Here is a 22233-nt window from a genome sequence, read left to right on the forward strand (position 1 = left end):
ACAACCTTATCCAAAATTTCACAAATTCACTGAAATGTTTTCATTGATTTCCAAGAAATTCTTGACTTGAATTTAATTAAAGCGTAGTTGTTGAACTGTAGCCAGTGATATTTGATTGCTGATGGGAAAGGTGAGTTTCCCCCTTCATCATTCCAAACTTGAGTCTCCGTGAGATTATTATCAAAGTGTGCTGTTAGAGGCATTTCTAAAATAACTGAGACAAAAGCTGACAACCTAGACTTGGCTGCATTGCTTTGAAAATGTACAATGTCAAAAAGGGTGAAGTAAGTCTGAATGACAGAAGCATTGCTGTGCTTAAAAAAAAAAAAAAAAAAAGCCCCATAGAAACCCAAGTTACAAGGAGTGTATACCTATGAGCCCTGTGGGGCTCCCATTCATGCTCTCCTCCTGTGGGTGTAATTATGGTATTTGACTTTTAAATCTCGGCATGTGCCAGCACGGTGATGAGTGAGATAATAATAATTGACAAGTTTGATGTTACCTAGCAATGATGCAGTTTATGCTTTAACACTGTGTTTTAATGCTGTGCTTCGTAAAAGACGACAAGACTTGCTTTAAGTCTTAATCTGTCACTAACACTATAATCTAGTCAGGTGAGCTGTACTTTCCTTCTTGCACATAGCAAGATAGCATAAAAAGTGGATAATTCCGAGAAACTTGGAAGTAAAGTTCAGGGAATAATTTCACTTGCTTTTGTCCTTTATACCTGGCCTAGCTCCAAAAATGCTTCTTCACTGAGGAATTTCAGGCTGTCAAAATTAGATTTTTTTTTTGAAGAGGGAAGTTGCCTTTTCCTCTCTGTGCTGAGAGGGAAGCTCATGCTGGAGACCAGCTGTGGCTTCCATTGACTTATTTGATCTCTGTGTGGGCACACTGGCAGGGATGAGATGCAGGATGTACTGCTTTATCCCCATTCCTTACTATTTAGATTGTAAACCCTTCTGGCCAAGGGCCTCCCTCTCCTGTGTGAAAAATACCAGCAGCCAGGACTTTATACATGACGGTCACTTATTTCTGGTTGAGAGTGACAGGGTACTGAATGGATAGGATAAATGATTGCTGCCCTGAAACGCTGACTGCCTTTGAGTAGAGACAGCTCAGGGCCTCTTTGCAGCCTTGAATGTTGCTGCTTAAAAGCAAGCAGAGGGAAGGGAAGAGTGCAGTGTGCCGAGGAAGGGATGCATGTGGTGCTCCCTGAAGAGCTCTTGCTTGTCTTCTGTCACAAGTGATGGGTTGAAGTTCTCTGGCTTGTTCCACACTGCTGCAGCGGTAGCATGAAACTCAGTTTCAGGCACAGAGATATATATATCCACAGCTGCAAATCTGGTACAGGGCATAAATCTGCCCTCCTTTCCTCAGAAAACTATTGCACTGCTTGGACAGCCATGAACAACTGGGGAAACTGCATCTGTGCTTATCCATGCCATAGTTTCTTAAAGCTACGGGCAACGTCTTCACTGCCTGGTCACTGCAGAGTTCCAGCTTCTGCTATTGGTTCCCACAACTGAAGATTTAATTTCAGAGATACATGTAAAAGGTGAATTAATTTTCCCAAATGTTAAGCCTGAAATATCTGTTTGTTTGACCTTCCAGCTCAGTCAGAACTGGCAAGGACTCAACCTCCTGCTAAATGAATGCCTCCTATTGATTTCAGACAGTCTTACACCAGTTTGAATATGTTTAGGAGGCATTCCTTCAGCTTTCCAAGGGTTATAAATCAAAGTATTGTGAAGCTGTTGGGGGTGGGCTACCTGGACAAGATACTCCAAACAGGCATCTTTTGTGTGGGTGTTTCTTAACAGATCACATTTTTCACGTGGTAAGGCCAGATTAGAAGTCTAATATCCAGAACAATTGGAGCTGTCATAATATTTTTTGTTAGTAAGTTTTAATCTTCATTTCTGCGTCTCTGTTGGAGTGGAGCTGGTAGAAACTTTTAGACTAAAAAGGAAATCTGCTTCAGTCTCCCAGTAGGGAAAATTAAGTTTTCTTTTGTGTTTTCTTTATGGAAAAAAAAAAAAAAAGTTTTCTGACACTCTTTAGAATATAGGATCTTTGCATGGCATTTCAGACTTTCCTGGAAGTGGCTACATTTCAATGGCAAAAGATATATTAAGCATTCAGGATACTCTGGGTTGTAGTAGTCCTCATATATAGTTACTGGAGCTGACAGATTAGGTTAAAGTGAGTGGAATTAAGGCCAGTGTGTGGTGAGAATGTGACCCAAAAGTTGTGGAGCACAACTTCTTTTTCACTTTCTTGGAGAGAAAAAAAAACAAACTGAATTCAATGAGGTTTCTAACTATGATGTGATAGCAGTAGTTACTTACCTACCCTATATAATCTTGTATTTCTGATATAATTCTACCCTTTTAAATACATCCACAAAAGGTACTTATTCTCCTTTTCCCTTTTAATATGTGATTTTGATTTTAATCTTTCCCTCAGTGATTTAGAACAAGACAACTGTGTATTTTGTGCCTTTGGTAAGTTTGGAAGCCTCAAAATGAATTAAATTTTGTGCTTCTGATGATTACAGAATATTTTTATCTTATTTTTAATCCATCATTGTATGTTCAGTCATTCTTTACAGCTCTTACTACATCCCTTTCTCGTCAATTTGTTTTGAGCATGAGGTGGCTTACTTGATTGCCCCTCTTCCAATTTAAGTTTTCTCATCCACGTGATCAAGACAAGCTGATCAGCAGATGGGAAATGCCTTCTGCACAGACTTTTCTCTTTGACTGTTCAGTACCTGGAAAGCTGTAACTAAAGGAGTGTGAAATCCTATTTCTAACTGATAATAACTTTGTTTAACCTTTGTCATTTTCAGGTATTTATGTTCTCCCCTGGCAACACAGATGAGCTGGTCATGAAACACCTACAAATGACATCCTGGAACTGTGTAGCCTTGAAAATGCCTGTAACCTCCATACCTTGACAATTTTCAGCACTGTTTTCCAGAACACTCAAGTAGGTCTACTTGACTTTTTTTTCTTAATTTTCTGTTAATGTTTCTGGTATCATCTTATCATTTATTCTACTTGCCATCTTTCATACATGAAAATAAAATGTGTGCTCATCCTTAGAATTACAGATATCAAAGAAATGCTTCAGTTCTATTTAATAAGGCATTCATTGAACAGTATGTTCAATGCTACAAATGCTACAAGATTATTTAAAAAGCATAATGACGTTTGTTGGCCAAGTAATTAGTGCATTATGCTGTAGGAGATCTGTAAAATTTGTAGTCAATGTCAGTTAGTATATGACAACCAAGAACTGTTGTTATCAAACTGCTGGGATTTGTACTGCTTGTAGGCGAGCAAAGACTGTGAGACAGGAAATGTGGCAGTCATGGTTTAGTGCATGTAATGAGCTATTGGAAATGTTTAGAGATGACATTAAACACCTTTCTAAAATGCAGTAGTAGACTGGTGAGCTTGAGAGGTGTGGATTTGTTTCAGAGTAAGACTTTTTGCAAAAGGTACTGTGAACTTAATATTCTTTTATTTTGGTTGAATACCGTTGGATGCTCAAGGAAGAGGCAATGTAATAGCGAGGATCTTCTGTGAGCTGCATGTCAGGTGTCTCATTTTGGAAGAAATATGATTTTGGGACATAAGCAAAAGATTAGATCACCTAATTAAGCATTAAATTAGGTAGACTGATTTAAACAGTAAATCGGTAGACCGGTAACTGTAGAAATGTTTTGCATCATTGTGAGTTAGTAGGATGCTGTAAGTGTTCAAAGTTGCACTCTGAACACTTATATAGAATTTGCTTAAATTTGAACTGTGGCCTGGCAGAATGAACAGGAGGATGTGACTGGTATGGCTTTGGTATGGTACTGCGTTTGGGGACAAAGAGGTATTTTCCAAAACAGTACTCAGAATCCTTAATCTCTCTGTAAAACAATTCTTAAGCCCATGATCTCTAAGTATATTGACTTCTAAATGAAGCCTGATTTCTCAGTGCTTGAAGACTAGCTTTGCAAAGGAATTCAGATGCTGATCTTAAGTTCAGGAATATGTCACTGACCATAAGGACTATTTTCTGTGGATTTCATATCTTTCCAAATTATTTTTGCTGTTCTCCTTAGATTTTATACCATGTAGTAGGCAACTTTACCATTTTGGCTAAATGGGGTAAGGCACTTACTTAGTATGAGTTGTACCCAAGAAAGATTTGGTATTTGCTCTGTTTCTAGAAAAGAACAACCAGCCACCCTTAGCTTGCTTGTTTGGTCATCTTTACCTTTTTAATCTGAGCATTTTAAGAGATGCAGAGAGTAAAAGATACTTTAAAGTTCTCATTCCTCATTATTCTGTGTTTGTCAGCATTAGACAACATTTGCTATTAGCTTCTAAATAACCAAAGTCTTACTATAACTGACAGTAGCATTCCTCATTCACTGTTCACAATCAATTTATAAGCATTCCTCAATTTGCTTCCTGTTCTGATTCTTTTTGTACACTTGGACGATTTTCACCTTCTTTTCTGCTCCCTGCAACATTTACTACTGACCTTGAAACAGTGTGGTGTCTTTATGTAAAACAACCTGATTTTTAGTTGTGAATATGTGCAGTCTTCATTGCATTGTTGTACAACTAAGTGATACGTGGCTGCTCCAGAAATGAAGCTTTCTGCCTCCGAACCATCGATCTCTGTGGCACAAATGAAGCAGCATACTTCTAGCAACAGTCAGCGTGCTGCTTTGTGGGCACTGTGCTGCTGGCTGCCTTCTAGTACTTTCACAGCATCTGAGGTTTTGCATTGCTGTGGTGTTACAGCCGTTTGCATTAGGAATAGAAAGTGTTACAGGAGCTAAACGGAGACAAGCCTCTGCTTCACAGAGCTGGGGATGAAGGTAACAAGGGATTGTGGCAGGAGGGAGAGTGGAAGTGCGGACGACAGCGAAGCCAAAAGGCAGAATTGACAGCTTTTCAGCTGCCTTCTGCCTAATTAACAGGAAGACAATGATCTGTACCTATTATAGAAGAATACTTTCAATGATTTTCCTTATTTCTGTTAGCATAAGTTCTGTTGAAAGTGATAACCATGATTCTCCAAAGGCATGCATGATAGTGTTTATTGTAATTTCTGATTATTTTGTACAAGGCTTTTGCTTGTAAAATTGCACAGCAGAAACTACAGCAAAAAAAAAAAAATCAGCTTTTTTTATTTTTAAAAAACAAAGTTTTAAAAAAAAAAGTTGAGTGCATTTATTGCTCTAATAGCCTGCAGGATAATTCATCTGCAGGATGGATGTATATGGTACACCAAGCTGTGAGCAGTGGCACTCTCCATTAATTGCTAAGTGAACACAGTTTCTTGACAACTTTCTGGTTAAACTTTTCTCCTCCTCCCCTTTAAGACCAATTTAATTCGAAGTATCAACAGAAACAATTTTTGTGAGGAAAATGGAGAAGTTGATAGGGTAGTTGAAGTTGCATACCTTTAATGCTTCGGAGTGTTCATTCAATTCATCTATTATTTATTTTGCCCCTGAGGTGTAACATGAATAACATTTCTAAGGCACTAACACTAGACTTCTCACATATGGTGAAGTAGTATTCAAAATCAGGCCAAGTTTCACACAGCAGTTTACCATAAGAAGTTCACTATTATAATTGTACACAGACAAAATCTGTTAAAATAGGCATATGTTTCTCTTATGGAAGTGTTCTCAGAGGATAAATCCATTTTTTCAGCTGTAACAGAGTTGTTCTCTGACCTTGGGCTTTAGCTGTCTCTGCCTATATTTTCACTCTCATACTTTTCTCCTTTAATATTTTGGCTAAACACATGGCTTGTGCTTACACCCACACAGTGATCCCACTCCCTTTGGCCTTTGCTGTGACCTCTTGGCACAGTGCTAATGGGAGCAGCAAACCTCACTCCTTCCCTCTCAGTGGGGAATAAGCTGCATCCGCTGTCACGTCAGCATCTTGGTGAGATCAAGTCATCATCTAAGGTGTGAAGCAGTGTGCCCCCACCCCTGCTATCACCTCCAGGACTGGGTGTGTAAGACAGGCTGCAGTGGTTCCATGGGAATTAAACCCTGCACTTCTCAAAGAGAAGTCTGTCCTGCCCTCAGGGGCACAGAGTGATTCCCCAGGGCCAGCACAAAGCACCCCTCCCCCCTTTATTTCTCTTTTTTTCCTTTCTTGTTAATTGTAAGTATGGCACAATCCCTAGGCTTAATAGCACTCCCAGTCATGCTAAGTATCTCTGTCAGAGGCAGCAAGGTTATTCTAGATTTATGCCAGCGCTCCCAGGAGATGACTGATTTTCAATCATCTTTGAGAGCTGTCACTGCAATGCCACTGAGCTCATAAAAAGGATAAAATGTAAATATTATTGATGCCTAACATAGCACAGACATTAGGTGTGATATTAAAGGAGTTTTTATCAGTAGCCTCTCCAAAGATTTATATCTGTTGATCAATGCCTTTGCTAAATTAAATACATAAAATCTTTACTTGAGACATAACAAAAAGTCAGGAACAATATCAGTATTCAGACAGTATTAGTGACATCCAGCATGACAAACTGTGTAGGAAGCTAGTTATCGTAGCCTTGTGATAGTGAAAATGGCTCAGTTCACAGCACAAAGTTTTTACTTATCTTTCTTCAGGCTGAAAGGCTGCTCAGAAAAAAAAAAAAATCCCTTGTATATTTTATATGTACATTACAGTCATCAGCATACCAGCTTAGCTCTGGATGCTTTGTTTCTGTTGCGCTGGTTAGGTTGCATGAGAGCAGTTTGACCATTTTCCCCCTCCAGGAAAACAGGCAGAAACCTGAGCAACTGCAACTGTTGTGTGGTTTGTTTGTTTGCTTTGGTTTTTGATTGTTTTGTTTCTTAATATGATGTCTAACACAAAGGAGAATTAAGTGTTAGTTCTAAGATAAATTTAGTATCTATCTTAAAATAAGCCATTTGTAATGGATCTAATGCATGAAAACATACTCTGTCCAGATACTCAGACCTGAATGTGCACGTCTCTTCTATCTAAAACTGGCTGGGGAAAAAGGAAAGCCTGGGCATTTTGAGATGATATATAATAGAAGCAATAGACCCATAAATATTTTTTACTTCCTTTGGTATATTTGAAAATTAGGAAGTTTCTAAAGCACAGAAACCGATAAATGTAATAAGTTATTTTAAGGACCTAAGTGTATCAGTCTTCCATTACAATCAACAGAACTAAAACTTTTGAATCTATACGTCAGGACTATGATGCTGCAAGATGTGTGCCTTGCCAAACAAGTGCTGTAGATGTGCACGGCAGCTATGTTCCTGAGATGAGACACCCCTGTGATGCTGGGAGAAGGAAGGGATGTAATCAGCAGCATCTGGCACATCCCTGGTAGGACCTGCACTTGATCAGGACTTGAGCTCTTCTGCAGAGCTGTGAGGTGTCATCAGCTTGGGCCCAAGGTCAGTTAGGGTTAAGCCTGAGCATAGCAAGCTGAGGGGCATGATCTCCTTGTGAACTTGGAGGCTACCTATGTACCAAGGTTAATGCAGGAGAAGATACAATGCAGCCATTATTCTGAAATGTGATTCAGGAAGCGTGACACAAAGCTGCAGTGTGGAACATGCCTGGAACCAGATTCCTCCCCCAGTCCTCCTGGGTTGCTAGCGTCATCATGGCTTTTACTTCGTATTTATCCAGTGTTGTTGCTCAGGGTCTGTGGAACATGCCCATTGAATAAGAAGAGAATAACAGGAGAAAGAGCACCATGTGCTCTGCCAACCTGCAGCTGTGACCTTCCTGTTTACTATATATTTTTTTTAAACGTTTGTTAGAGGAATGAAGCAGCAAATCACCAACAATAACAGAAAAATCAATACCCGCCTCTGCTTCTTTTGTGAGATCTGGAACATGGCCTCAATCTGTCAGACTGAATTACAGAGACTGTGGGTGTCAGCAAGGGCTCAAACAAATAGACCTGCCACTGCTCATTGATAAAAGGCTTAGGTCTATAGTAGTGTCACTGTTCCTGCTGCCTCCACCAGGCATGGAGAAACACCAACCTTTCTGCTGAAAGGCGAGTTATGGAGCACTGGTTGTGTTCACTTGTACTTTGCACGTAGGATGTGAGATTGCACTACTCTGTGGAATAAAAAAGGTAAACAAACAATTTGACAAATACAAGAGACTGGGGCATTGCCTTGTTAATGAGTGTTAAATTAGATGGTTATAATTGAATGGAAGGTGATATATCAACACAGAAACATTGTTCTAAAATATGCCATTGATCCACTAGCTAAGAATCCAGTCTTTGACAGAGGTCAATACATCAGAGAGAGGAACAATCTCTTTCCAAACTCATCATTTTCCAAGGCAACAGTAAAAGCTGCATCACTATGAAGAGGAAAGCTGCTTCATGACTCCAGATGGTAATTAGTTTATATCCTGGAGCATCAAGATTAGCATCCTTTATCACTTTTAATTTAGCTAGCAGACCATAGGCTACTGCAATGAGCTTTTGAGTAATAGACCCTGCCACTTTTGTATTATAAGAAGGATCTGGTGTGGAAGTCCAGCGTGATCTTAGTTTTGTCCCACTGCCATTTCTGTGAAGAGACAAGATAGGACAGCTGCTTTTGCCATCAGAGGAAGAGGATTGTCAGTTTGGGTCTAGAGAAAGTAAAAATTACCATTAGGAAATTATAGGTACAGAAATAAGCTTATGAGAGCAGCTGAATATAACTTTATTGTTACAATATGAGAGAAGCTCAGATCACCTTTGGTTTTCCTATTTAAAGGTGCTTGACACCATGAAATAGGAAACAGCACTAAGCTCTGAGTAACAAAGGCTGCACTGATGGGTTTGCAGCAAACCGTAATCCACAGAGCAGGGCACAGCTTTGGCTCTGCGCTGTGCAAGCGGGCACTGTGCTCCAGAGCAGCCTACTTGTGCCCAGGCAGGCAGGAGTTCAGCTCCCAGCCTGCCCACCTCCCTTGCCCAGGTTAGGGCAGGCAGTGCCAGCTTGGTGTTGCTTGTGCCATTGCTCTTGATGCATCCCTTTTCAGTAAGATTTTTCTGACATGTCCAGATATTCCTGTTGTGAGATAGAAAGAATTGGCTTTCCTACTCCAGAGATCAACCCCAGACTTCTGAAAGTCTGCAGCTGCTTGACTCTGTAACTCACTGCCTCCTTTGGTCTCTCCCTTCTCTTCATTATTTTTCTCATTTCCATTTACTTCTCAAGCATCCTATTCTATGTGCCTTCCTTTTAAGGGCATTGTTAAGCCTAATCCAGCCAGAGCCTTGTAGACACCAGCAACTCCTGTTTCATCTTTTCTTTTAACTAAAATATTCCCTTGCTAATTTATTTCCAAATGTGCTTTGAAGATATGAATATTGCTAGATTCCTGTATTAAAAAAAATAATAAAGAAAACACAATTTCAATCTTCCTCAACTCTGAGCAGGCAGCAGTTAATTTCACAGACTGCTTGGATCCTGTTCAGCAGGGAAGTCTTTAATCCGTATCAGCCTTTGCAGCCTTTCTAACGTCATGAAATTTCTCCTTATTCTTGTCCTATACTATGGGTAGAATAGGAAAATCCAGAGGTTTCATTGCCTTCTTCATTATTTTGTGTGTCTTTGTCATTCTACATCTATCTATGCATCAATGAAATACTGTTAATAAGGGATCAGAAACCTTTTGTTGAGAAGATATGGCTGATCACAAAAGGTGCATAACTAATAACGTGGTTAAGGCAGATCACACATTGGACCTAGGCTAACACCTGAGAAAGCAATGAGGAGCATATTGCTTTTCTTCATAAAAAGAGTCAGTACTATAAAAAGAGCAAAATAAAGGTGAAAGGGAAGAAAAAAAATCCCCCTCTTTGAGACTGTATTCACTTCTGTACCCAATATCCCTTTTTTGTTGAGTTTCTTGTGTTGATTCTCAGTATAGCAGCAGTACTCTGTGAAAGATTATTCTTGCAGTATCTCCACTTTCAAGACTGTTGTGATAATATTTGCTCTAGCAAAGTGCAAAAATCTTGATGATCTAGGCAAGTCTATGGACCCTTGTGTGGCTGAACCAGACCTAAATTTGCAGCCTTAATTAGGGACCTGATTCAGCTTCCTGTGAAGTCAGCTGGAATCTTTCCATGGAAGCCAGAACGACCACTTAGAGGCTAATAGGCTTGTGTAGGTTTGTACTGACTTGCTTTTTGGTAGCAGCATTAGAATCATTTATACACAGACCCAAGAGAGGCTATGGCAAGCAACAGATATTTAAAGGGATATGTGACAATAAAGATCATGCACCCTTAAAGGGATATGTGACAATAAAGATCATGCACCCTTAAAGGGATATGTGACAATAAAGATCATGCACCCTGCAGCTATTTTAATTTTCAGAGGAAAAAAAACTGAACAAGCACTGTATTGAAAGAAATAAGAACGTGTAGTATCTTACCCACGTTCCCAAATGGTGACCCAGCTGGTGCTGACGTGCAAGCCAGATTACCTTGCTCCCTGAAACCCCATGTAGTATGCCTTCAGTCAGATGTTAACCTTGTCTCCTCTGGAGATAGGAGCGCCTACAGCAAAGATCTGGCTGTTGTTCTCAAACCCCACACAGGCTGCAATTCCTATCTGAAGTATGCATTTTAAAAAAGTAATGTAAATATAAATAAAGAAAGCAGGCTACTATGAAGTGTTGGGGAAACTCCTGTATAACCAGCTACAATCTGATTTGTGAAAAAAGTGAAAGAAAATTGGATTTTGGAACGTGGGTAGTCACCAAGGCAGGTGGGCTGCTGACATCCAGTACACAAATTACTCAGTATGTTTCTGGTATACGTTTTCTTGATTTGTCTGTTAGTAATCTTTCTGCAGATCAGTTTTATTTTAGTGAGCTGGCTCTCTGTTGGTTAAGCATACTTCCCAACTCTGTTTCAGAGATTGCTGCAGTGCAGATTTTAGGCAGTGGAGTTTACTGCTAAGGTTATGTGAGATGAAACTAGAGGTCTATTTCAGGCAACTAAGAATGCTTCATGGAAGCAAAAGCTGTTCTACTTGATCATTCCCTGCTACTCATTTGCAGAAGTCTTATCAACCATTATAATGTCAGCAGACAGCCAGGCGTGTACACAGCCTGTCATCTCAGAGATGCACTAAGGATCAGCTTTGGAAAGGGATTATGCTGAATTTTCTTTTCATCTGTATTTATGAGTTTTTTGGCTTGGTTATGCACTGTGCCAATCTTGTGATTGCCCAGAGGGAATGTGAACCACAGCCTTCTTCTTGCCAGCTATTTCCTGAATACCTGTGGTAACAATTTCCAAGGGGGTGTGTGTAACTTATTTTTTCATCTAAATGGAAAAGTATTGCAGCAGCCTCACAGCAAACAGTAGGGAATTGAAAGAGAGTGAAGTTGCAGCAGATTGAAGAACAAGGACAAAATGACTTACCCTTGCTTGGAAAATAAGCCACAACACGCAGATGACCTTTTAAAATGAAACACACAAATATGCAAGTGCCAGTGTGGCTGTATGCCTTTTGGAATTGTTTTGTGAGCACAGTTTCCATTGGCAAAGGCATTCACGTGGCATGAACCACAATCAATCAATTGGCTTTAGAGGTGCGAGCAGTTCTGCAGGGCTGGCAAGGCATACTTACTCAGTAGGCATGCATCCATTGCTGTTTCCTACACAGCATCCACGTAGCATCTCAGTAGTTCAGGAATAGTAAACAAAATTCATATTCATCTTGTACAGCACTGAATAATTCACAATCTTTTTGTCCTGCACATCAGGTAGGGTGGTAAACATAAACAGAAGGATCCTTTGCAGGAAAGCTAGCCATGTGTCAAGGATGGGTGAGCGAGAACACCAAGAAGGGTTACCTTGCATAGCAAAAACAATCTAAAAAGAGTTGCTCCTGTCAGTCACCCACACAGGCTTTTGAAGTCAAGTGACTGTTCAGTGCTGTGGTTGGTGGCTCCAAGAATAAATCTGTGACACAGAGCTTGGGAGAGCTGTGGTTTTACTTGTGCTTCTGCTTGATTTTAAAGAGGTCACCTAGTTTGTTTTCTACCTTCTGTAGTTCAAATAGGAAACCTTTGTGTACTTAATACTGACCTAGGGCTCATCTGTACCACGTTGTGTCTCCTCAGAAGGCTGGCGTAGTGCCTTTAGGCAAACTCTTCCATTCTGGGCTTGCCTGGCAAGGAAAGGTCTGCCACTGAGAGCCAGAGCTTGGCCCAGCACGGGAGCTGAGCTGCCTGCTGCGGGCAGCTGGGGGGGAGGGATGCTGGTGGGAGGACTCAGAGGGTGCCTGTGGAAAAGGGAGTGTGGCCATGGGAAGGACTGTGTTGACATGAGCTGGATGATGCTATCCCTGTAGCAGCCTACTGTGTGTAGCTGTAGGGAAGCCTGTGTCACCTGTGTTTGGCTGATTTGAGAGCAGTGGGCTCATGTCTCATTGCATTTCCACTCGCGTGGAAATAGATTACCTGCAATATCAACCCAGGGCTGGAAACTTGTAGTTCATGGAGATATGGCAACGTATGTCCTCATCGGTCCTGACAAAAATGAAAATATGAGTGTGAGAATTGAGTTTTTGCTGGCAGATGATCACTGTGACTTTTAATGGGTTTCTGCCCTACCTTGAGCTGCCCGTAGTTATAGTCCTTTTAGTGGCTCTGTACCAGAAATTGGGCTCCTGCAGAATGATTACATGCAGCAATGTTCTTTTCCCTTTCCTTCTAGTGGCTATTTTAAAAGCAGCAAATGGCTTTTCTCTTGGTGCAGCTTAATGAAACCCCAGTCACCCAGCAACCAGACACTTAGCAGGTGAAGCTCTGGACACAACAGAAGTGAAGCAAGAAAACCTCCAGGCAAGCACCAAAGTTTTCAGTGCAACTGGTGAGGGTTCTGCAGCATGGTTTTGGGCTAGCTGTGCCCTGCTGCTTGCTGCAGGGTTTGTCAGACAGTAGGTAGCTAGACTGAATGCAAGCAGATGATGCACGAAAACCTCAGAAAGATGTTTTAGCAATTAGTTTTGCTCTCTCTGGGAGAAGAATTGTTCAGAGGCTTGGTGCAGCTGTGAGTGGTTTGAGGTGGTGGAGGGAGACAACCACTTCCTTACGCTGACTCAGACCTCCCCACCCAGCATGTGAAAGCCAGGTTTGTTCTTTAATATCCTTTGGAAAAAGCTTTTCTTCCTCTCTTCCTCTCCTCTGCTTCTCTTCCTCTCTTCCTTTTTTCTCTTTCTTTTTTTTTTCTTTTTCTTTTTTTTTTTTTTTTTTTTGTTTTCCTTCCCTAGAGGCTCCATGGACACAACTGTCTTTTGCAGTTGCTTTAACAAGATGAGTCAAATTTAGAGAATGGATTCCCACAAACTGATTGCATGGATAAAACAGAGCTCTTCAGGAGGGCATCTCCTGAAATGGCTGCCAGGATTATGGCGGTGCAGAAACCCAGAGCCACTTCTGTAATGACAGTGTTATGCTGGGTAGGAACCACAAAACTCATCTCAGGAAGCATGGCTTGTACCATGCCTAGCAGAATGTGCCTCCAGCATGCTACCAGAGCTTGGATGCATTGGTCTTAGCTGTTTAGGCTGTGAAATGTAAATGGTAAGAAGATTGCTGATGTGCAGGACTGACAAATAAAAGCAGAGCGTATCAGCTGCACTAAGAGGAGCCTGTGGTGGGGCTGCGCCCCTGAGAACAGGCCCAGCTCATGTGCAGCGTGGACTCTGCTTTAGTGAATTCTCAAGTCCTCCAAATAAAAACAGATGTTGGCTAGACACAGGATTTTGCATGAATAATGTTTAGTTTTTTCTCCCCTGTTTTGCAAGAAGAATATGGTTTCTTGTGCCAATTCTGGTACTGTTTGGTTGAAGCCTTGGAGAGATCGCAAAGAGCTGAGGGCTTGCTACCCAGGTGATCTCACATCTGTGGTGCTTGCTTCAGTCTGGTCTCATTTAGAGAACTGAAGTGCATGTTTCTCATCTGGTTTTTATGTTGAACCAAAACTTCCAGATGGTGCGGATTTTCTTCCTGAGTGCTATCCCTGCTGTAATGGCAGGACAGCCTCACAGCTCTTCCTATTGCCATGGGAGAGGTCTTCTAAGAGTTCAAAGCACACGAGGAACACACGATATGAAAAAGGCTTTTGTAGTACAGATTCACTCTACAATAGTTCTGTGCTCAACAACAGGTTGTGGTTTGAAGAAATATTGCTTCTGTCAGCCTGGCATAATGGAAACAGTAATCAGCATCCATTAGGTCAGAATGTATTGTCAATCCACAGTGAAGCAGAAAGGACTACATCTCAGAAAACCTTTTCATTAAGCAAAGAAAATTGATACCAGTGCTTGGCTCAGCCTAACACTTTGTTCATGGAGTTGAGTGCGGATAATGGCTGTGTTTGTTTTCTTTTCATTTGTTTCTCTGTGCACAGTTATTTTGATTAGGAAATGTCCACCTTTCATTCTAGATGAACAATTCTAAGAACTTTCTCCCATCGTTTATCATCATAAGTACATAGTCAGTGCCTGTGTGAAAAACAAAGTTAGACATGAAGTCAGGACAAAATATTTTGGCTTACATGATTTTTCAACATTTTAGTTGAAAATTAATTCTTCCTATTTATCTGCCTAGGTAGCTGTAATCTCTTTTTTTTCTTTGTGGATTGTCTCAGAATAGTACAGATGATGCTGGTGAGTAATAATGTGCTTATGAGCAGATCACTGCATATGCGTATTAACAGTGTTGTTATACAGGCTACGTGGGGCCCTGTAGCTGCATTGCCAGTGTATGGAGGGACTGTGGGTTGAAGGGAGTAGGATGGTGTTTTTTGACGGAAGGGATAGCAAAAATTCTTTGTAGCAACATTATGTGAGAGTAACAGACTAATTAATGCTCAGTCTGACTCGTTAAATAAAAATCATTTCTGTACTCTAGTCTTGCAAATACCACTATCACATTACCATGACGAACTGATGATGATGAAAAAGAGTTGATGGATGAGTGGTCTCTTACATGCTGTTATCAAATGTAGTAACTGCAGAATGAATTGCTGCTAGTCACTCCTGTTGCTACAGGATTTTCTCTCTCTACGCTCATCCTGTTACCATTGAGCTGCTCTTAGCAGAGAGGAGGATGCTACCCAAGCATTCACACTCCTGCATTGCTGCAGAAGTTGCTGTGCGATGGATCAGGCTTGAATTAATGCACATAAGTGTGGGGACTGAGTATGAATGTGAATAATTTGTGTAGGAAGGATTTGTATTGATTTCAGGTATAGCATGACATATCCTTAATCCCAAATTGTTTGTGTAGATGGAGAATGTCTCCCCAAACTTTTACATAAGCAAACTGTTGGAAATCCTGATTTTTGGCTTCTTTCTCTTGCACTGCAGTTCCCTGATGTTTGTTACTCTACCTGCTTGTCTGTCTCTGGATACAAATGGCTCTTTTCATCACAGTAACTGAACATCATGAATAAAATGAGATTGTAAATTCCTTTAGGGGACATCTAGCCCACACGTGAGTGCTATATAAATAATGATCCATCTAGGAGGAAGGTGCTACACAAATATGAGGCTGTTATGGTTACTTCCATAGTATGTAAACCTGATACTGGGTGCAACTGCCACAAAGCATTTAACAGGTCCCTTATTGCAGAGCCTAGAACAATTCCTCACCAGACTAGCTTTCTTCTGTCCTTATGTGTTTATCCCCGGACTTTTGGGCCACAGTTGTACATTAAGATGTCAGCTTAATAGTTGTTTTTCACTCTCACACAGAAGAAGTGTTAAGCTCAGTCATAGAATTGCAGCTAAGGAGAAAAAAAAAAAGGTGCATCTAGCATTGTTAGGCAAGCTTCGTAATGCCAGCACCTATCTGTGCAGCATTTTCTGTGATTCCATACACCTCTTATCACAAATCTGGGTTGCTGAGGAAGGATTTTTCTGATAGAGATTTTGGGGAAAAGGTCTATCCACTATGTTATTTCCTCTTTTTTTTTTTTCTTTTTTTTTTTCCTTCTTCTTTTTCCCCATGCAAAGCATAAATCTGACTGTGATGCAGCAGTTTTGAGTAGGGAGCTTTACAATGGATTTGGTCCTGGGCTGTGGTGCAGGAAATTAAGGTCAATGAGGTCTTGTGTGAAGGAAAGGGCTGCAGTAACCCAAAATAAGAGGCATGGTGCAACGGAGCTGTGATAGGTGCACATCTCTGATAGGCTAACAGCATCATGAGAGAGAAAGTTTTCCTGTAAATTTGTGACTAATATCTCAAGAGAATCAATCCAGAATGAGTACAGCATCTTGCTTCGGCTTTAAGTTCTTTTAAAATTTAAAACAACAAAAAATAACAGACAACAACAGCTAAAAACAAACTAACAAAAAACAAAACAAAACTTGCAGGTTTCAATGATGTTGATTCTGAACTAATATTCTCAGAACAATTTCTCCATTAATTTTCCAAAATTTGTCTTTTTGGAAATGTTTCTTTTGTCACTTTGGTTGAAATGCGACACAGACTAATGACCTTATTAATTTTTTTGTCAGTTTCCCTCATTTCAATATTTCAATTGTGGTTCTATCTGAAAATGATAATCTCAAAGCCTATTTCAATTATCATTTTAGAAAATCCTTAAAGCAGCATGTAAAATTGCAGCTTTTAGCTCAGAAATTCTACTGGAGACCAAGCAGGTTTTTCTAAGTCTGACTCAAAACAAAACAAAAACAAACCAATGAAACAGAGAAACAGGGAAAAAAGATGTAAATAAATAGCAAATGTGATATTTGCTGACCACCTCAGTCTTGAAGAATGCAACTTGCCTGTTGTGTTTTGGCAGTTACATCATCTGGCACGTTTTCCACTGCCTGCAGGGATAACAAATACCAACAAGTCAGTACCTGGAGGCCTGAACCTTGCTTTAACTATTTAATGTTGCACAATGATTAGACCATGTCTCCAGGCCCATTTACTCCATCAGATTAATACATCAGGCAAGAACACATACTATAGAAAGAAGTATATCCTGACAGATATAATCAAACAGCATTTAAATCAAGGGAGACGACCGTGACATTAATCTACCCTGGTATAACAGCCCATTTAAATGAGTAGGAGGAGGGAGGTGGTACAAGTGAGGATAGATGGTGTGTTTAAGTAGAGAAATGAAATCTGTAGAATGACTTCAGCGGAGATAGTTTTGATTGAAGTCAAGTAGTAAAACGAACAAGTGAGAGAGATAAATTTCTTTAAGCTGGAGATGCTTCAGGAAAAAGGAATGTGTGCATATCGGGGATCTGTAACCTGCTCAGACCATGCAGATCAATGGGCTTGATGCAGATAACATAAGCCAAATTTTCTATGCTGTTAATTTCCTTGTGGAGATCTAGAAGTTGTTTTCTTCCTTTTACAGAACAAACCACTCGGTGTGAGTTTGAGTTAGTAGATTAAGGCCAATTAAATCATAAATAGGCTGGCTTTGTGAATCTGGTATATTTAGCTCATGAAAGGGAATTTCTGGGGTATCAAACAAAATCATGGCTTGCTGTTAGTGCTCTGAAGGCACTGCTGGGGGCTGAGAGAGCACACGGGCTATTTCTGAGACCAGCTTGGCATGGAATTGATGCAAAGCACTCACTTGCAGGTGTATCTCTAGGCACGGTGCCTCAGCTTGGGTTTCTGCAATGTCTCATTTAGATCTTTTTACTTTTGGTGTGAAAGTGGTTTTGTCTCACTGGATGACTTAAGTGGGAGAATAACCTGTAAACAAGAGAGAACAAATTAAGTGTGCTTTTGTCCTTTCCCCATGGCTAATGCCCACCAGCTTCCCTGAAATTATGCTAAGTTTTTACATCTGACATACAGGTATATTTACTCAAGAGCCTTGAAGAGGTGTCTGACCTCCTCTTGATTCCAGGCATATCAGGTTATTAAGAGACAAAGACGACATGAAATGTGAGTAGTGTTCAAAGTCGCATAGAAAGCTTGGAGAGCTCTGTTCTAACGCAATGCCATTATCAACTACTACAGATTATGCAAAGGGAGATTAGGATTGGAAGGATTTGCTATGCTGTTCTGGAATGGCTAATTAGATGATTCACATTCCATCTAAAGGGATACAGAGGAAACCAGATCAAGCAGGTAAGGTATGTATTCATATTGCTTAAGTCTCTCCAGGAAGAACACTAAGACTAGACTGTTCTTGCTAGAGAGAAATACTAGGAATTTTTGTCAAAATAATAATAAATAATCCTGGGATGACATCCTTTTTATGAAAACTTTTCAAATTCAGAAATGTGCCATGAACATATACCTCCATACATCTGTTACACCTCAAAAATAATTCCTTGGATCAGACAAAAATTGACGAAGGAGAGGCGTTTTTAGGAAAGCGTTTTATAAACACAGATTTTTTTAATTTTTTTTGTTTGTTTGAGCCTTTTTTTTTTCTTTAAAGGGTGTTGTTACCCACCACTTCCTTTGACCCACAAAGAAGCTGGGGTATGGAGTGTGCAGAGCTAAGGGCAAAGCGTTAACAAGCAGCAGATGAACCACATGTCTAGTCACTGTCATCCCGCCCCATTCAACAGCATTGCTTAAAGCCGGACTCATCTGGGCCTTTTCTTCCTATACTGCTCTTCTGTTTCTCTTTTCTCTATTTTAGGACAAGGGGACTGTATTAAGAAAAAAACATATCTCAGTAGGTCTACTCTCTTGATTAGGATTTTCTTTCTGTGAGGTTTTCACTTAGATTCACACTGCACTTTTTCCTAATACAATGACTATTTTGTCATGCTGAATAAGTTTTCCTACTCTTCATCTTCTATTTGGGAATGTGGGCTAAAACTCAGAACAAAAGATACGATAAAAGACAGGCATAGTGCTTTCATTAAGAGGACAGGGAGCTTTTGAAGTACACTCCTGAAGTCAGCAAACAAAAACTAGGCAGCAAAAAGACCTGCCTGTTACAAATGTGCTGCAGAGATGAGCCTGAGCCCAAATGAAATATTATGCTTTTTAGTCACTGGTCCTGCTTGAGAGTGATGAAAGGGATCTGATGACTTTCTCCTTAGTCAGAGCTTTCATTGCCCCTGAGGAAGGGATACACTGTTATATAAATGACGATTAATTGAAGTACCCCAGAGCCTGGGAAACTCCAGAGCAGAGAAACACAAGCCTTTGTAGGTGGCATGCAGAAACTATCAATCAGGAAAAGTGTAACTTTTTTTTTTCCTTCTAAGCTGCAATTGTTCCTGCTAATATATTTATTTCTGAAATCCTACATCCACCCCCTGAGGCTCAAAAATAATGTGCAATATCATTACAAAACCAAACTCTCACATTTGAAATGCACAGAACATAATGAGGAAACCCTCATCAAACTAGAGCAACCACTCTTGCTATTTTGCCTGAAACTGTCTCTACATCCCAGATGAGAGCTCGTCCCCACGCACATCTTCTAAAGATGTAAGACCTACTTTAGAGAATGACATTTCCTAGTATGGAGGGCAGAGCTATGAGAAGCCCTCGGGATATTGGAGTGACTTCAGATTCCTCTCTCCGCCGAGTTTATTCAGCTGTGCTCTATCTACAGTCTATACGATTAATTAATGTGTGATAGATTAGTAACTCCCTAATAGGAAATCAAGCTTTAGCCGCAGGCAGTAGCAGAAGTGCACGGGGTCTTACTCTGACATTACTTGTGCTGATAAAAACCTGAGAGCAAAGCTGCTGAGTCTAGCAGGCTGACAAAGTCAACCCAATGAAGATGTGGCTGGCAGAGCTGCCAGCAAAGCCCGCCTTGCCTTGGTCTCTGAGACGGTCACTGCAACTGTACGGATGCTGACATGCAGATGCTTCATTTATTCTCAATCCTTTGATTTAATGGGATGAAAAGGAAGTGTCCAATTGGTAGAAAATCATAAGCTCCCGGTGGTTACCCCTGAAAGGTTTTCTGTCTGGGTTGTTAAATAAAACAAGTTATTCTGAGGATCAAATCAAAAGAGGGAGTTGTCTTTGTTGCCTATAAATATTACTGTTTTGCCTAAGATCTTAGGAAAATGCAACCCTAATTGCAAATCCACTCACTGTTAGTATTCAGTAAGCATGAAAGAAGTGTGGATGAACAATTATTTGACACACATCTGCAAACATCATATATTTAAACAAATTGCTCCTAACAAAATAGATTTTGTACCAAATCTGAAAATTGCAGTGAAGAAAAGTGTGATTTCTTTCAGGTGGGTTTCCAGTAAGATGTTGCCTCAGTCAACATAAATCCTGGGGTGTGGCCTGCAGCACAGGCAGCCCGTGATTTGGTTCTTTTACACCCAGTCTTGGAGTAGTGTCTCTAGCAGAGGGTAAAAACCTTGATTTCAGTGGTGTACCACCAGGCTTGTCTGTGCATATATGGTTTTGTTTGATTCCCCCTTTGTATCAGCATCTTCAGAATTTATAGGAGCGCTTTATCAGTAAAAGCCCGTGCATTCCAATGTCATTTTTTCCTCTCTGTCTAGATCTCGCCTCATTAATCTGTGCGTTGCAATGATTTCATCTGGTTGCAGTACATTACTGAAGTCAAAGTGACTTCAGCTGATATTCTGCTAACAGACCACCCAGCTATGCTTGCTATCATCTGCCATACTGAGAGCAAATGCTTTGGGAGAAAGAGTAACGTAGCCAGTCCTCCAGTCTGCACTCACGGTATCTCATGTTGCTACATTTCATTTTGCTTGGATCATACGTTCTTCTCTTCCATTTCCTTTTGTCAGGTTTTCCTCTTTATGATGTTCTGAAGTCAGCTGCAGACAATCTCTTGCCATCTGACGCCTGAACATGAAAGGGCTCTTCTCTGCACAGCACGTATTTAAGGTTCCCTTTCCATAAATGCACCTCAGGGTTCTTTGGCAACCTGTGCAGTCTAAAAACAATTATGCCAACAAACCTGTTTTGAGAATAGCTGTAGAAATTTGCATTCTGTCCCAGTTTCTGTCACAGACTTCCTTTCTAAGGATGGAAAATTGCTCAGTTCTTATCTGTCTCAATTCTCCAGCTCTAAGGCGGGAATAATAACATTTCCTTTCCCCAGTGCTTTCTCTGTATATTTAGATTAGAAGCACAAAGGCACGACGACTGTTTGTGTTCTGGAATAGCTGCTAAAGCACAGAACTGCTTGTCCTGGCTATTACTAATACACACTAAAATAATGCTTTCAAACACAGAGGAAAACTGGTTTAAAATTTGAACCACTATTGATTTTCAAGATTTCCCAAAGCCTAATTAGTAATAAATGAGGAGCATTGTTCCTTGGCTGTGCTGTGTCATATTAGGGCTGGTGCTGTCACCAAGCGCATCCTGCATCCCCAGCAGCTCTCCCAGGCTGCACCTGACACGCTGCAATGCTGCTACAGCCCTCGGGCCTCAAAATGAGTGCGGCCTTTCTGCTGTGACCACACATCTTTTAAACCTTTCCTTGTGGCTATTTAGAAAGAAGGTTTCACTGTAACTTACAGTTATGGCTGCAGACTGGACTGCTAAGTAGTCTGCTATTCCTCGAGAGTATTTGCGAACTGCTCATGTTTCTCTTTTGCTGTTATATTTATGTATTTGGAGTGGCGAGAACAGCTGGTTGGGAGGCTGAATTTCCTCTTGGTAGGGAAAAAAAACCAAAACCAACCCTACAAACCTATTGCTTTAAAAATATCTTCATCAGACTGTTCTCTGAACAATTTTTCGATTTTTGCATTCATAAGAAGTATTGGTCATCGGAAACTGAATATTTTCTGACTTAAACATATTATTTTTCTGGGAAAATCCTTTTTGCTAAAAGTATAGTTTTCCTTCAGAAAGACAACGTGACCATTTCTGAAATAGTGAATGTGTCTATAATTGGTTTTGTCACACCTCCATAGTGGTGTCAGTGCAGACAGAGCTCTGGGCTTCTTCGAATTGCTTTGCTGCCAAATACCATGCGTTGAGTGCAGGGCTGTGGGAACATCCATTTATCAGGGAGTTTTGAAATACCTTCTTGTCTCTAGCAATAAATGAAGTGTTGGTAATTTGAAAAGTGGTCAGCAAGCCTCTTAGCCCAAGATTCATTCAGTTAGTTTCTGTATTAATGGGTGGAGTGTTTAGTTTCTGACGCAGTTCAGAGAAGTACTAAATTCTCTTCTGGTTTTGAAAGTGTGACAAGCAGCCACTT

General features: G+C 40.5%; 1 protein-coding gene across 2 annotated transcripts in view; it reads left to right on the forward strand.

Annotated features, from left to right (window-relative positions):
- The window catches only part of TBL1XR1 (TBL1X/Y related 1), a 380885-nt gene that overhangs the window by 110144 nt on the left and 248508 nt on the right, over positions 1-22233 (forward strand). For both annotated transcript variants that reach the window (XM_052686536.1, XM_052686537.1), the window contains exon 3: positions 2855-2994. The gene's annotated coding sequence lies outside the window, so the exon portion shown is untranslated. The remainder of the gene's footprint in view (positions 1-2854; positions 2995-22233) is intronic.

The sequence above is a fragment of the Tympanuchus pallidicinctus genome, unplaced genomic scaffold (assembly GCF_026119805.1).
Source record: "Tympanuchus pallidicinctus isolate F22 unplaced genomic scaffold, pur_lepc_1.0 scaffold22, whole genome shotgun sequence".
Lineage (NCBI taxonomy): Eukaryota > Metazoa > Chordata > Aves > Galliformes > Phasianidae > Tympanuchus > Tympanuchus pallidicinctus.